Source organism: Excalfactoria chinensis, chromosome 4, assembly GCF_039878825.1.
Source record: "Excalfactoria chinensis isolate bCotChi1 chromosome 4, bCotChi1.hap2, whole genome shotgun sequence".
Lineage (NCBI taxonomy): Eukaryota > Metazoa > Chordata > Aves > Galliformes > Phasianidae > Excalfactoria > Excalfactoria chinensis.
In genome coordinates, this window is record NC_092828.1 from 25,171,898 (window position 1) to 25,189,239 (window position 17,342).

Sequence of the window (17,342 nt, forward strand, 5' to 3'; positions counted from 1 at the left end):
AGGCATAAAACATAATACAATTGTAGAGTTTTCAAGCTGAGTGTGTTTAAGCTTGGCTGCTCAGATAAGAACTTTCAAGAGAGGGTATGGGGAAAAAAAAAGTACATTTTTCAAATTAAACTCCTTTTTTATTTTCAGAAATTCAGATTCTATTCTGATACTTCTCTACGTGCTTTTAAGAGCTTCATACGAGTGCTCCAAGTTACCTATGTTAGACCTGTTACTCTTTTGCGCTGTCTGTACTATTCAACATGAAACGATATCAACTATTTGGGACCACACACTGTATCAGCGTGACTCTTTAACTGCTTTTTAGGCTTCCATCAGCTTTTATTTCTTTCACAATTTTTCCAGCTTTTATTTTATGGAACAATAAGCTGACACCACTTCTACTCACCTACACCCAACTCAGCGTGCTTACTTCTTGCCCCCTCAAAGCCTTTTCTGCTCTCTCAAGTTCTCAATAACTCCCAAATTAGTATCACCATGCTTTACTCACAAACACTTAGAACCCTCCCTTCCAGGTCATTACTGAGGATCCTAAAATTAGCACTGCTTAAAAGACTGCCATCTCAAATAGCAAGGAGGATCTAGTTAAAAATCAAGTTGCACTAGATGTGACCTACAGTTAATAGCTGAAATCACAGCAAATGAGGTAGGACGTTCCATTTAGGCTCTTTTCTCACTTTATTAACAGAATCTGATTCAGACTGAGTACTTTAGTCCTGAAAAGTAACACGAAGAAAGTATTTATAAAGGCATTAGAGATTCCTGGGATCTTGCTAGGTTCCTATTTAACACTGGCATCAAGGAATAGGACACCAATATTTATTCACATTCATAAGAAACACTGGAACTAATATAAATCAGATGTTGAGGGCACGTTCTAAAAGGCTAATGAATACAGCCATACTTTACTTAGGCATACATTAAGCTTGAAGCAGTTTAGTTATGCCTAATGCATGAACAAATTTGTAAACAGCAAGGACAAAATACAGAAGAGAGCAATATTCTGAAGGCAACGTTACTTAAAATAACAAGGGCTCATCATCACTTGCTGGCTTACGATTTTCAAGTTTTGACTCTCAACATTTGCCTTCTTTTTAAAGGCTTGTTCTTGCCTCAATAAGGCCTCCTCTTAAGGCTGCTGGATAATGCAGCAGTATTACATTTTGATTTCTACTTAATATTCTGGGTTTTTTTTTTGTTAGCTGAAGTCTTTGATACATGTATATAACAAACTCTTTCAGAAAGGGTTATACAATTTGAACAGAGAGATGCTTTAAGCCTGGGAGAACAAAATATGACACCTAACATTTTCATGCTAGTTATAATATGCAGTAATGCTGTAAATATAACCAATTTAAATTATTCTGCAAATAACTTGGCTTGGAAAAAAGAAACACAACAAAACAACAAATCCACACCACATTCTATACAAAAAAAAACAAAAAACACCCCAAAAATAACAGCCTGAAGTTTTCCTAAATGGTGCTAATAGCTGTAATGCTACAAGTTCAGATTTGTTTAATGATCACATTAAAGAACTGATGCTCTCAATGGCAATCTTGATAGAATACTTGAACCTTGAATGATTCTAAGGAGAAATGCATCAAGAGCTGAAACGTGGAAAAATCCAATAAACAGAAAATATAACTGAGTTTATTCCTAATCACTGCCTTAGACAGGCAGGATATCACCCTAACAGCAACTGTTCACAAGTGTCTGGGAATCTCTGAGAATTAAAGCTGTACAGGCACAGATGGGAAGAACTCTGACAACTGTTTGTTCAAGATGAAATGATTTAACACTGGCAACTAAACATTACATTTTCAAAGCATTAACAGCTGCCATCTTTAACCTCAAGCTGAGGAATGAAGCAAAAAAAATAATCAGTATTGATTCTTGATTTAATGCATAGAAAAGCAGTAGAAACAGCAAACATTTGTGAAAAGCACCTCTTTTTTGTTGCCTTGCTCAGACTTGATGTTTGCAACAGAACTCTGGGCTTGAGGGCCTTTTTGTTTTTTAAATCAACATTGATTAAAAACTCAAGGAAAAATCTGGAATAGGAAATACACAGATTTCAGTGCTGTACATTGTTACTAAATAAAAATAATCATAAGACTCCTATTTTCCACAATTTAAGAACATAAATAGGGAAGAAAACCAGATGAAACAAACAATCAATTACAAAAGACAGCTATAAGCCACTTGATTCACTGTCATTTGCAGGGGTTTTTTTCCCCCTATTTCCTTAACAGTTTGTATAAAACGAAGCTGCAAAGAAAGTCTGTGGAATTTTGAAGGCTGTGTAGGTTGTAAATATTAGTCCTGAAACGTATAACCAGATTCAGAAAACAGATCTGTATCACAGACACTGATGATCCTCAGCTTCTCACTAATAAACAATGCAAACAATTTTGGCCATGTCACCACTATCAAGTAAACTGGAGTAGTAGAAAAGGACCAGCAGACCAAAGCAGCTCATGCTGATACTGCTCAAGCAGGTCTATTTTGTATCAGATTTCATTTATCCTCCAGAAGCAAACGTTACCATCACACAGGCCACTCAAGGTTTTCCAAGGATTTAAGAATTGATTCGGGCCTGTATGTCCCCAGTGGAGACAGAAGAGCACCTCACACCTGCAGCAGAGCTTAAAAGTTTGTTTTCTCAGAAAGGAATGTAATTAAAACACAGTGAACCAGTAGGTGCTACAAGGAACTAGTTGAGAGCTCCTGTCCAAAACCGTATGAATGACATAAATCAAAATGGTAACGCATATACTACAATTGTACTCGTCCTTTCCAAAAAACAGGTACCATCTTGCAAAACAGAACGGGCACTGATTCTAGAAAAACTGAAGCTTTTGCTCATAACTGCTCACCATGTTAAAAGCAAAACTAAACAGAAAACAGTATGTGCCAACCTATTGGCTATTTCTTTCAGATTTTGTGTCTCAGTAATTTGTTTACTCTTATTACCTGTGCTACTAAATACAGCGAGTGAAAACTGAAGTTGCTGGCATCTCTGAACTTTCAAAGCTCACAGTCTTTTTCTCACTCCGCAGTTCACACGGCTGACACTAAAACAGGTCTATAAGCGCTACTACCAAAATTTAACTTGCCCATAACAAACTAAATTGCAGATGAACATGAATTGAAGATAAACTGAAGATGAACATGTACTTTCCTCCATCATTCAAACTCATCTCAACATCCAGCAGTAAATGACTATGTGAATTTAAAAAGAAAAAGGGTTAATGATACATTATTATTTGTTTACGCCAGTATTGAAATGCCTGATCCTAATCATCCCAGAGAGCAGCCACAGGAACACTGTGGCAAATATGCCAATGGAAATGAATCAAGAAACTTTGCAAGTTTCTTTAAAAGAACTGCATTACAAATATAGTTGTACAAAAGCAAAGGAAAAATCCAGGAATACATTCATAATGTTTGTCTTTTTCTGAGCTACATCATTTGCTTATCTAATAATTCAATCTTCTAGATTTTAAGTTAAATGCCAGATTGTATCTTAGCATTGTAAGTTATAAACAGGATTTGGTCTCACGTGATTAACTCATCCTGTTGCTTAGAACGATTAAAACATTCACAGAGACTCACCTAATTTTACCAACATTCAATATACAGCATCCAAAGAACTTTCCAGAGGTTTCTGCTAATGAAGGAATGGGCTTCACACTGCATTTGCTGAAATTGAGATGAAAAGAAAACAAAATCATTTTTAAGCAATGCCCCCCCAAATTTATCTTTTAAGGAAAAAACTCTAAATACATACAACCCTAAAAACATACAAACTTTCTCAGAAGTTGAAATTTTAAGAGATAAAGTATTATATGTATTTTAGAAGATTTCTTCTGTGTGCGCCTGGGCTTCAAAGCAAAAACAACAACAGAATAATAAGGTAATAATCATTTTCATCAACTATAATAATAATTCAGTTGAATGGCTGTAAGCATCATAAAGCATCTGTGAAATTTTAATATGAATACTATGTTCTTAATCTATAAAAGGTGAAGCAGTAAGAAGTCACCCAATTCATTCCTATACAGAACATAAATTCCACCCTCCTGTAACTCATCAACACCAGAAACTTTTGGGTCTGGTTCTACACAGAAAGTCCAAAACACTTGAAAAAAAATTCAGCACCATCCTGTAATAAGCAAAAGGTGGGAGGGGAAGCATTAAGACAGTCCTCAATGCTACAGTCTGTTCTCAGCAAAACAAAGTGGAACTACAGCCTCCTGCCTGTCTTGCAATCTGTATTACTGTTTCACAATTGGAATAGCCTGACAAACAGAGCAGCAATTTTTCCTACACAGCTCCTCTCCCTCCCCACTGCCTGCACAGGGCATAGCTCTGCTTTGGTCAGCAATTTCACTTCTTTATTTAATTTCAGTCAACTCCTCTGATCCAAAGGTAAAAGCCGGGATAAACTCTGAGCTTGCTCAGAAGGAATCTCCTTCTCTTTAAATCTGTTGGGTACCTATAGACCACTTGCAGATAATTACCTCTCTAGAACCTACTAAACATATTTTGATTTAATGAGTTGAGATTTTTCTTCACTGTGATAAATAGAGTGGCCCCAAAAATTATGACAAAGAGAAACTACCCGCCCTATAATGTTACATTTCCCATCTCCTATGGATGGGCTCCAATTGCACCATCATTCCTTCTTACACTATGGAAATACAGCAAATAAGAACAAGTTTAAATGACGGTGGTTTGACTTGACTTTTCTCCTGAGTAAAGGGGTTTTTCCACAAGTGATGACACAGGCACATTTCCAAAGAAGTAAAGGCAGAACTGCACGCATTTACACATGCTCATCAAGGAGAACAGCAACTTTCAAATCTCTGTTCTCTTCCTATTTCTACAAATCAGCATTAAAAATACTTTCATCTCTACTGAGCCATTTGCTTGCATGGAAACATTAGGACAGCATTTATGAATATTCCGGGCTTTACTTTATAAGTAATCAGGATGCTCAAAAAATCCTCTGTTGTGATTTTAACCTTGTACAGCACACGTTATTGCACACAGTCCACTTTATTATGAATCATTCTGAAGACAAAGGCAGCAATAAATAATCATAATAAAGAAAATGTGTGCCAAAAATGCTCAATAATTATAGAAATATCCTACTGAAGGTGAACTGCACAACCAGAATGAACACAAAAATGGGGGTGTGCTAAGGAAAAGCATTGAGAGCACAGAAGTCTCCTTATTCAGTGCTTGTGCCTGACATTACAAAGGCACAGAGCAGATTAGGTCTGTTCACCTATCACAGCCCAGCTAGAGCATGCTCACTTGTTCTGTCTGGTTATAAATAAAGGACCTACCTCATCTGATTTGGACAGATGAAACAGATACACGTAAATCACTGAGCTGGTACAAACAGTATTTTTCAGAAATCTACCATGCTGCCTAATGTAAGAATGTAAGGTGGCACAAAGCAAATAGCCCAATACTGCAATATAACCGTTCTACTTGTCTCCTAAGCACTTGAGTGCTTGCTCTAACATACACAGGTTTTATATCTTCCCATTTCTAAGATTAACACTGCAGTTCGACTCATGAAAACAGTAATGCCCTGCTCATCCATCTCATTCTCAGAGACATACTGACTTCTGGTAAGGCTTGAACTGAAGCAACTTTTGGCTAAGTTTGAACAACAAAAAAAAACTTCTGCTCATTAAATCCTGTTAAATTACAAACAAGAAAAGGTCCTAGAACAGAAAGCCTGAGGCATCATTAACTATAATCACACCAATGCACGACAAAATATCAGGAATACAGGAAGGTTTTCAGCAAGCAAGACAGAACTACCTAGTTTGAGAAAGACTGGCACAAAGTCTGATATGTCTAAATAGATCTGTATTTCTTGAAGGGATTCTTTAATTTAATTTTTTTTTCTTCTTAATTGACAGAATCACCTTAAAAGTTGAACAGTAATACCCAGCCACTCACAAAAGGAACCTCAGACTACCTGCCTGGTCTCGCGTGCTCCTCTTTGCATGACCATGGATGCACAAAGCAATCGGTAAACATACTGCATGACAAGACATGAATGAATCTTGCAGAGATGAAAATCTGCACCTCCTGGCCCATCTTCAGCTGGATAGCACAGAGTACCAAATCAAGGCAGTGGGGAGATGCAACCCTCTCAGAAATATGATTACAAATGAACAGAAGGATTGCTAATTGGAACCTATTAAGGTGCATTTGTTTGCTTTGTATGTAGTTGTATATTAATGGAGTATCATTACCACTTTAACAAGAGCATCTGTGAAAGAAGGCCCCAACAAGCTGTGAGCATAGCAATACATACGCTCATTCACTGCAACATATCCCTGGGAGAGTCACTAATTCAGGCTCCTAAAGCAGCAGGGCCACATTAGCATATGTCATTGCTAAGGATGGTGCCATCATGGGTTGCTTCTTCTCCTTCTGGTTTCTCAGGCACAACTGTTTTATTCTATGCTCCTATCTATGGGATGGGAGCTTATTAAAAGCTTATTTGAAGTATATTCTGCCACCCACACAACATTAATTTCAATCTCAAATTGAAGGGGAATGTCTACCTTGCCTGAGGTAGAAAAAAAAAAGTTGCTTCTGTTTAAAGCAGTACTGTTTTAGCAGCAATAAAATCTACATACTTACTTAAATTACCTAGAAATCCATTATGCCTTGAAAAGTGGGTGGATAGCTTTAGTAGTCCAAATGTGATGTCATCTGAGCAAAAGTCTTTTTTGGCACAGTGTTCTGAAAAACAAAACAAAACAAAAAAAAATAGCTCTATGAAAACGAACCTATTTGAAACAACTTGTGGATGAGCCCTTGATTGCTGCCCTGCTTCATCTGCTGCTATTATGGTCACTTTAGTTCTAGCCCTAAAGTGTTCACAACTTCACACCCCAACTCTTTACTCCCCAAAATCAGAGTACACATGAGAACTTCAGATGTACATCCCTCCCTTTACTCAGCTCTAAAGTCTGAACTTCCTTCAGCCTGAAGTCCAAACCTGCAGCCTAACACACAGGCCCAACGGCAGCACCACAGTTACAGTTCTAACAGTGCCTACTATATGTTAACATTGTTACAATTGCTTTGCAGCAAGTTACGCCCTTCTTCCACTACACCAGTAATACACCAGCCACATTTCCAGAATCCATATACACCGATACAATCTTAACTTTGTACGAGGGTTCAGGCAGTAGGTGTGATCCACCTCAGAACTCAGAGGGAACACAGCATACCACAGCACAGCAAAGAACAAAAGCCATCTTCCCCTCGCTGAGGACAAACGTAAACCTCAGTGAGTTCCACCGAGTAGAAGCAAACCATACCCCAAATATTTATGTAAACAAACACTACTTCACAAAAACAACTCCCCATTTCCTACAAGTATCACTCCTACAAACAGGGATGAGCTTTATACATACGCATGCCAGAATTTGGTAACAACGGCAGTGCTGACAATCCTGCAGGGAAAACCACTGCTAGTTATCACTGCTGATACCTTGCGGTGAACACTTGCATGAGGCAAAGTATGTCTGTTAAGGAATCCATACATCTATTTCCATCATATGCAAGGAAAACCAATTCCTTTTGATGTATGTAAAAAAAAGAACTTCAAAATCCCTAATTCCTCCCCATCTTGTCCCCAGATACATACAACGCAGCTGGAAGATGTCACAATAGAGAGAAAGAATGCCAGTGACTGAAGAAGGCGACTGCAAAAATATATATTTCATTAGGCAAGTCTAATGCGAGAAGAAGAAAGGCAGATTAACATCCATTTATCTACTTTATTACTTTACGGGAGAACATTCTAATATTAGAAATCAACCTATTGAATCAAATCCCAGTATAACATATAGATAAGAAAGGACCAGCTGTGTTTTTTATAGGGTTGGGAAAGCGTCTAGGTGACATTTTTAAAACATTCTATATAAATTTATGAGATTGCTTTGCATTCCTGCATCAGCAACACAAATAAGATTCAAACAACTCAATATAAACCAACCATACATTTACTTTTCCATTTAAAGGTAGTACCCGTTTAGCTAAGATCACTTGGAAAAGCAGTTTCAGCTAACGTAACAAAAACATTTCAGATACTTTTTGACTGAGATAAAGCAGCAGCACATGAATCACCTTTGATGCCCGGTGCTTCTACAGACCCACCTCAATGGGACAGAAATGCATAAAGAAGTCCACCAGCTCATACAAAACCTGACTGGAATGAAAGACAGTGACAGGGGAACACACATGCCTGAGTTTTCAGGCCAGTGCTGTTGATCCGCCACTCCTTTTGAAAGCAATTGAAATCAAGAGCTAAATGTCAGGGTGGGGCAGGGGGTAAGGGAAAGTCTTAGCACTAGGATGTGTCCCAGCTTTCCTGCCATACCGATCAAACCAGCACATTCCCCAGCCCTTTTCCTGTCTCTTTCTATTTTTTTCTCTTTTTTCCTCTTCATAAAAGCCATAATTTAAACATTTCCTCTGTTTTTCCTCTCTCCATTTCCTACCAAGTCACCATTCATCTTCATCTTGATTCTGCCTACTCTTCTGATGTTGTTATGCTTTCCAAATCCTGATCAGTAAAATATTTTCCCTCTATTCTTTCAAATTTCTGTACTATTTGGATTTGCTTTATGCTGCCTTCTGCCTCTATATTCTCACCTTCTTCCATGCTGGTCTACCTTACTCTGCATGTAGAAATTACAACTTGTTTAAGTTGTTTGCTATGACTTACATTCATTTGAATCCTTGTCCCCTTTTCTTAGATCATTCTCCTCATTTTCTATATCAGTGGCACTTAGATCACAAGCTCCTTGAGGCTGGAACTGTGTCTTTACCTGGGAAACATCATGCAAACCTTTAGCGCAGCACAAAATGTTTAATGCTGCTAGGCTGGCTATATATATATATATATATATATATATATATACATACAATCTGAAAAAAACCCTCAAAACAACAAAAATATTCTCACCTGAAAATCTGCATGTATTGCTGCTAGATAATGAAATGTATTTTAAGCAAGGGTACTGAGATGATAACAAGCTATCACTGAAAGTAGCACACTAGTTCCAAACTCTACATTCACCCTCAGCTACACACTTGCTAACAGCAGCCTGATTACATATAATGAATGTTGCTGCAGCGGATGGCAAGAAAAGCTTTATTAAATCATATTACCTCATTAAAATTGACAGCGAGGAAAGCGTGTGAATAGGGGGAGAATGTGCATTCCTACTCTGACAGTTCTTGGAAGCCATGATTCATGCTGCTACTTGCTTTTCTATGCACAGACAGAGGAAAAGCTGGTTTCCTTCAGAATACTTGTTACTACGAAAACTGCTTTAAAATAAGCACAAGTCAAAGCCATGTGGCTATTTTACATCTACTACACTACTTCATAACTGACATATTATTATAATCTGCATCCTACAAAATTTGTAAACATTCTATCTGTAACGGAGGTTTGAAAAGAGTATCTGGCATTACTGAGCAGAGAACTGTCCAGGAGTTAAAAGTAAGCAAGCTAATGAACTTTTCTTCACTTCCCCCCCCCCACTTCCACTAAGCCTGACAGAAATTTCTGTAGACCTACCATCGGAAAGGACAAAACTCTCCACTGAGACCAAAGAGAATCTTGCAAGTCGATCACAGTGCTATAAACTTCAGTGCCTACGTTATCACCTCATTCTGATGAGGACAATAATTCATCAGTTAACGATCAAAATACCCAGTAATGGGCAGTAGGGCACAGTTCCTACAGCTCTGCCTTTCATCAGCACTCCCCTGCCCCACAGTAACATCCAGTCTACAACCAATCACCTCCTGCACAGCAGAGACCTGCACATGCTGAAAAGCAAATCAGAGCCAAACTCGCAGCATGGCGTCTCTCTCTCTCAAGAAAGGGTACTGACAGGTTTCTCTCTACCCAGTTTGTTTACCTTCCCCAAAACTGTAGGAATGCGACACTCTGAGATCTCTATCCCTCCTACAAACATGGTTGCAAGTGACCTGTGACTTCAAAAGCTATTGGCAAATACATAAGGAAAGAATGAGGGGAAAAAGGGGGGTAAGCAGCATCAATCATTTTCCGTAGGAAATCAGGCCTAAAAGAAAAACAAAAAGCCACCTCCCCTGTTGCTCGTTTCCTGAGCCAAGCAGATTTAGGTGAAACACTTCCTGATTTCTCACATCTTCAGATTTATGTTTCAAATACAAAACACACCCCTAGTGGACTAAGGGCTGGAAAAGTCCTTCCACGTACCACCACCATTTTTCCCCATAACACAGCCTGAAGCTTTTGGATGACCAAGGAAAACCAAGCCAGCCTAAGCCTCCGGCATTTCTCTAACAAGTTCCACAGGAAGAACTCCCAATCTCCCCCCTTTCCACACCAGCATGAGTTTACCCTCTCAGAATTCACAACCACCTTCCTGCAAGCAGTCACCGAGCTGCTGGAACATGATTCTTCCAGAACAGCGCTGTCAGAGTGCGAGTAACATCCACTACTCAAAAGACCAACACCAGTCTCTGACGTTGCGTTAAACGTGCAGTGAAACAGCCACCAAAAACATCAAATACTCTTAAATGCCAGCAACTAATATTTACTACACCAATAAAAGCTTTTATCATCCTGGATGCACTTCACAAAGTGAACAAACGGTAACTTATGTTTTATTTACTGCAGCAGCAGCAGCGAAATTCTTGGAAGTGGAAATATGAAGTTAGCTATGTTAATGCCATTTATTTTACAGTGTTCTTTCTTCCTTATCGTGCATCTTACTATTTCATACTCAAATATTTTCCAAGATAATCATTAAATATGTAAAATTGTACTTTTTTTCCTCAAATTTTTGTTAAGGCGCATTAAGAAATGCGCACGTTATCACTCCTCTTTCTTCCAAGGGCCACTTGTTCCAGGGCTGCCCCCAATACATTCACAAACACTCTTCCTGATGGCACTCACAAGGCAGTGCTGGAACTTTCTGGATAACTGTCAGGTCAGCAGTTAATGGGATGCTTATGGGATCAGAGATCCCATACTTAGGGAGCTGCATGCTAAAATCCTTTAGATTTGACCTACAATGCCAGTATTACATCATTAACAATACTGTACCCTACTACTAAGCACCTAAAAGTTAGATACAGCACTGGATGACAAGCCCATTCCCAAGCATTCCTCTTCCAAGTGTCCCACAGTTCTACTACCACCAAAAGGTGTTAGTAATTCAGTTCTAATATCCAACCTGAAAACTCCCCATGGCACAACTTAAAGCTGTTACCTCATCCTGTCACTGTTACCTGGCAGAAGAGGCTGATCCCCACCTCACTAGAACCCCCTTTCAAGTAGTTGTAATAGAAACAAGTACCAAAGCCAGGGACAGCTGCATTGCTCAGCAGTACTTCTAAGAAAGTTAGTAGAGGTAAAGTAAATACAAAACTAAGCCTTCAGCATCACCTGTTTCTGAAGGTCTAGGACACTGGTAAGGTTAGTACTCACAATACTGATGTATATAGCTAGGCTTTTCCCATCAAGACACACCAGAGAGGGAAAATAAATGTTCACATTTTTGTCCAGCAGCACAGTTACAGCACAGTAAGCCAGAACAGAGAAATCACAGCCATGGCCTCTACACAGATTCCATGCTGTGCTGGAAGTTGGATCAACTCCTGACCTCTCCTTCCAGCATCAGTCCTCAGAGCAAGTGAGAAAAACTGAGAAGTAAAAGGCTTGCTGAACAGAACTGAACCAGCAGCATGCAGACCTCTCTGGGTCCCGATGTGACAGAGAAGAGTTCTGGTTCCCATTCCATTAATGACATTTAAAGTTTTATATGGGAGAAAAGACTGAAGAGCTCTTGGAAGAGGCCACAAAACATCTGCCCATCTCTTTCACCTCCAGATCCAAGAAAACAAGTACTGTAGTGTTTTTCTTTTGCCCAATTAAACTTTAATCACTTTGTATGCAGTGAAAAGTGGATTTTTAGTGTTTGGGTTTTTCGTTGTTGCTGGGAGCATCTGAGTTTAGTGGGTTTTTTTGGAAGGAGACATCAAAAAAACCTCTACCCCATCCCTCCTTTGTGCTTCTGAACAAAAGGGAGAGTCACCAGACTGGCCCGAGTCCAATCCCGTAGGTGTGACTCAGGTGCGGTTTGAACATGCCTTTGGACAAGCGAGTGCCTAATTCACAGATTGCCTAATTGATGAATACTAAACAGGCGGAGGTGCCAAGATGCTCCGTTTTGACAAGAGCACGGAGGATCTGAGTGAGAACAAAGCTTCAAGGTGCCCGGAAAACTTTCACAGAGAGCTGTAAAAACACAGCCAACATATGGCTAAAAGTTCATCCTGGACTAGATATTCAGAACCCACCTTAAATCACAGTTCTGACTCCTCTCTATTCCTTCTGGGTCTGGCCATATACCAAAATAACATGCATCAAAATCTCCTCAGAAACACCTGCAAATATCTTTTTACATCTACAGAACTTCACAATGTTTATATTGTAGTATTTATGTTTAAATTCACTTCAAACAGATCTTTCTCCGAGAACTGTCTCATTCTGTTTTAACATAAGGATATTACTCCAACGCCATTTGTCCTGTGGTAGCAGGTTGTCATAACGAGTCAGATGGTTTTTAGCTCCAGAACTGAGGCTTTCTCACACACTTAGAGATTATTAAACACTGCTACAAGGACAAAGCATTTGCCTCCACTCTTACGCCTCACTTGGATACATCTGTATTGGAAAGGTGAGGAAAGCCTTAAGCTTCATAAGATTCTACCAAAACACCAGTTCTGAACCTTAGACAATATATCAACTTCTAATGGATCTGCATTGAATAAAGCACTAACATTACTACGGATGATTTTACGATATGCTCAGCATTGCTGCTCAGAACACCACTGCACAGTAAGAAAACTTGTTCAGTGATTTTAATGACAAAATGTAACAGCTGGAAAGAGTTCAAAGTAGGCAAACAGTGAAGTGACAAAAGACTCTACAAACAAAGTCATGTTGCCTCTGCTTAGTATTACGTACGTGGGAACTGCAAAGCACAGAAACTTTTTAAAGATACGATTACATATTCTGAAAGCAGCTGTATTTAAGAACTCATATTATACACTAAAACTACGGTAGAAGAACATTAAAGCCATAAAATTAAACACTCAAGCATGAGGTATGCCCAAATTAAAGCAGCCTTCACATTACAAAGGCATTTTGTGGCAGCAGTAGGGGCTGAGAATTCAATCCTTCAGGGCAGCAGGCAGCTGCATTAACCATGAGTCTTCTTCCTCTCCCATCACTTTGCATTTCACATCTTTAACTCCTGTAGCAAACTGGGGAACACCTAACAGTTTCAAACTACCATTCAAAGCCCATTACCTGAGCTAATAAAGCACCCAGCTGCAAGTGTGAGCTGCTTTCCCTAGGTGGACCACGCAGAAGGGAATGAGAGATCCTCCCGATGGGAATGGCTGCATCCCCCTCTGCCAGCATCACGCTGAGGCACTGTAATCTTTCACTTCAGGCTCTGTTGCATGACCAAAGGCGCACTTCTTACACCTCCTGTTCTGAAGCAATACTGAATTCCGAACAACGTTGCTTCTAGCACTAACTCAGCATCAGCAGAAAATAAGAGGCAACCAAATATTCATACCTGTATTCCTCAACCGCAAAGCGAGGCTGAAGCTGTGCAGCCCTGGACACAGTGCCCCTCTGTGCAAAGGAGGGGAGCACAGCTAAAAAGGGGCTGCTTCCAAACGATGAAATTACCCACTGATTTCGATTCACAGCTGTTTTCAGCACAAGTCTATTGCGTGTAGTAAAACTCGACAGCTCTACCTTGATACAATCACTTTGTATAAAGAACCCAGAGGGTGATATTTCCACTGCTGATTTATTAATATTCCCTCCTGACTTTGACTAGGGCCAAAAAGCAGCAAAAGCTCAAAGCTTTGAAAAGCAGCGATTTCCTCAACAAGGCCAATCCGCGAAGATTTATAATTTCAGTGAAACTCTATGCTAACAAGATAATTAACCAACACTACAAATTAAAGTAATTACCGCTCCATTTTTATATTGTTGAGCATAAGAAGTCAGATTAGTTACAGGAGGGAGTTTATGAGCTCTTTCAAGCATTTAAAAAGCAATACTGCTTTACTCATATCCTTTATCTTACCTACGTTAGTTAAACTCTTTGATGTAAGAATACAATGCAGAATAATTAAGAAATAAGGCATGTCTGAATAACATCTTAAAGTATCAGACACCAAACCTGGGAGGCTTGCAGGTTGTTTTATCTAAACCACATGAACTGTTTCTTCGAGAGAGAACTGCTGACAAAATTCTCACCCCTTCCCATCACAAGCACTTATATTCAACCAAAAACCCCAACACAAACATTCAGTATTTTATCTATCTGAAAGCAACGCCTTTAATGCTCTGAACAAAGGACCTCGAACGGATACATACATGAAAATCAGTAGCAAGCTTTGCAAAACATCCCACTTATCAAGTAGAATTTCCCTATTAAAACAATCAAACGCTGCCTGATTTCAAACCCACAGATACCCACAAATAAAGCCAGTTTTACTCCCGTATGATATGATATGATAGAAGTGTGACCCAGCTGCTCACACAGCCCTGCCAGGACTGCCCGGGTCACGCTGTATTTCTCAAGCACTCCTCTCACTAGCGCATTTGCCCTAACAATCCTCTTCTGCCTTCTGGCACACCTGTCACCCAGAGCAATGAGCGAGGTTAAATATAACCACATTAAATACATAAATAAATAAATAAGGTAGTTAATTTTAACAGGGATCGCTGCCGGCCTTTTGCGGGACGCAGCTCCACGCAGCGTGGTGCAGGCAGGGCTGAGGGCAGCGGGAGAGGAGGGCCAGCAGCTCCGGCCCACAGCGCCGCTCGTCAAACCGTGCCATCAGAGCACACTTGCTGTCAGGATTTAAGGGATCGCTATCTGTGCTCGGCCACTACGCTCCTTCGCACCTCCGTGCGTCCCAGAGCAGCTGCGCCTCGCTTTCCTTCTGACTCTCCGAAGGTCAACGTTCAGCGCTTACAGGAGAGCCCTGCCCTTAGCAAGATGTCAGTGTAAATACCCCCGGGGAGTTTACAAGCCTTGCTCCTCGTGAAAACACATCCCGAGTTTATGTCCCGGGCTCAAGGTACGAGCCATCTGAAACCGAAACCAACCAGAACCCCACGGCCGCCTTAGGCAGGCACGCACAGAAAGCGGGGCGGCCCGGCCCCGGGCTGCGCACCGACCCCCGGCACTCTCACTGCGCCCAGAGCCGGAGGAGCGCGGAACGACTCTCGAGGCTCAGCTTGCGCAGCAGCGCTCGGGAGGGCACTTACAGCCACCGCACCAAGTTTCTACAGGGAACGTCTGAAAGCACCGAAGGCGCGAGAGCCGCCTTCCCGCAAGGACCGCGGCCGCCCGCCGCCCCACCTGCCGCAGGGCCGCCGCCCGCCGCCCCGCAGCGCCCCGGGCCCGAACGCGGCCTGCAGCCGCCCTCCGCGCTGCCGGGAGCGGCCGGGCCGGGCGGCGGGCCAGGCGGGCAGCGCTCCAAACGTGCCCGGGAGTTGTGACAGGAGCAAAGTGGGTCACCGGGCCTAGCGGGTGCCCCGCGAGCGCCCCCCGGCCCCGCCGCCGCCCGCGCCCCCGCTCAAGGGCGGCCGCTGCCCTTCCCCGCGCCCCGCCGCCGCCCGGGGGACCCGCCGGCGCTGTCAAACTTCGGCGGCCGCCTCGCGCCCGTCCCCCGCCCGCCCCCTCCTCGGGAGCCGAGCCCGCCGCAGCCGCCCGCACCGCGCCGCTCCTCGCTCCGCACGCCCCGCTCCCGAACGCGGCTGACCGTCCGCCCGCCCGCCCGACCTCTCCCGGCGAGCGCCGCTCCCAGCGCGCAGCCCCGCGCTCGCCGCCGGCACGCAGCCTTCTCCGGCGGCAGCAGCGCCGGCAGCCGGGCCCGCCAATCCCCGACACCGCGCCTGCGCCGCCGAGCCCACCGCCGGCAGCCGCGGCGCCTCGCGCCACCGCGCGTGCGCCACGGCGCACTGCAAGCCGCGGCACCGCGGCCCTTCGCTCCGGAGCGCGGCGTCTGCGCGTGCGCGGAGAGCCGACGGGCGGAGGGGCGGACGCGCGAGCCAGCGGGGCGCCCTTCCGCGCGTGCGCGAGATCGAGGAGCCGGGTGCGGGAGGGGGCCGCGCAGGCGCGGAGAGCGCCGCGTCTTCCTGACCCGAGTTCACCTCGCCTCGCCTCACCCCGCTCCGCCCGAGGAGGAAATGGCGGCGGGCGCCGTGTCGGCGGGGAGCGGGGATCCCGGCCCCGCAGCGCCGCCTCTCCGGCTCGGAGCGCCGGGGCCGGCGACGGCCCGTGCGGGGGTGAGAGCCCGGCGGCGGGGCCGGGCCCGTCGGGGGGGGGGGCGTCGTGCCCGCGGGAAGGTCGCGCTGAGCGGTGCTGCCGCGGATCGGGGGGAGCCCCGCGCCGTCCCGCTCCGCCGCTTCTGCTGTCGGTGCGGGTGAGCGGGCGGAGCTCGCGGGTCAGCCTGCAGCATCTCCGCGTTGGCGTTTAGCGCCGCTTTGCGAGGCGGCCTCAGCTGTCAGACGTCGGAAGCGGCCCCGGCAGCGCTGGGAATCTCAGCGCCTGTGGAAATCCGCTGTATTGCGTGTTCGGAAAATACGTTGTGTCGGCGCGGGAACGTGCGGCTGCAATTGGAGGCGGCGGGACTGTCTGCTAATAAATGTTAGCTTTCCTTTGTATGCCCGCGCGTGGTTTTTAAAGCTCGTACGAACTGCGGGCTGTGTTGGTGTTGCGGACTTTGCAGGGCGCTGTGGAACGCAGTTCAGCCAACAGCTACAAACACGGCCGCCGTCAATCAGGTGCCTGCAGCGAAGGAAGGGACTTGATTTGGCTCCCAAATCTCATTTCTGGATCGCTGTTCAGGTAGGCTGATTTTCCTGTTAGAGCCGCCTCGTGGCTGTACACAGGTAGTGTGAGGATGGGAAACCTCCAGAAGACACAGAAACAACACGAAGGTGTTATTACCAGAACGAGGACACGGCCAAGAAGCCTGCAGGCTGAAGTTAGCTGCACGCATGGAATTTGACACACGACCTCGGGTAGCCAGTAGTAATCCTGCAGGAAAATGTGGTAGACATACATGCAGCATCTCTTCCCTCAAAATACACCTTGCAGAGAGCAGCATCAACCTACTGCAGTGCTGCTGTGCCAAGCCTCTCTTGGAAGCTTGCACGTCTTATGTTTGCAGATTTG

General features: G+C 43.6%; 1 protein-coding gene across 3 annotated transcripts in view; it reads right to left on the reverse strand.

Annotated features, from left to right (window-relative positions):
- CLOCK (clock circadian regulator) overlaps positions 1-16,075 on the reverse strand; it is a 50,359-nt gene extending 34,284 nt beyond the window's left edge. For 2 of the 3 annotated variants that reach the window (XM_072334923.1, XM_072334925.1), the window contains exons 1-3: positions 15,945-16,075; positions 6,688-6,789; positions 3,628-3,714 (exon numbers count right to left, since the gene is read on the reverse strand). The gene's annotated coding sequence lies outside the window, so the exon portion shown is untranslated. The remainder of the gene's footprint in view (positions 1-3,627; positions 3,715-6,687; positions 6,790-15,944) is intronic. The other variant, XM_072334922.1, reaches the window with a different exon arrangement.
- Between the last annotated feature and the right edge of the window lie 1,267 nt (positions 16,076-17,342).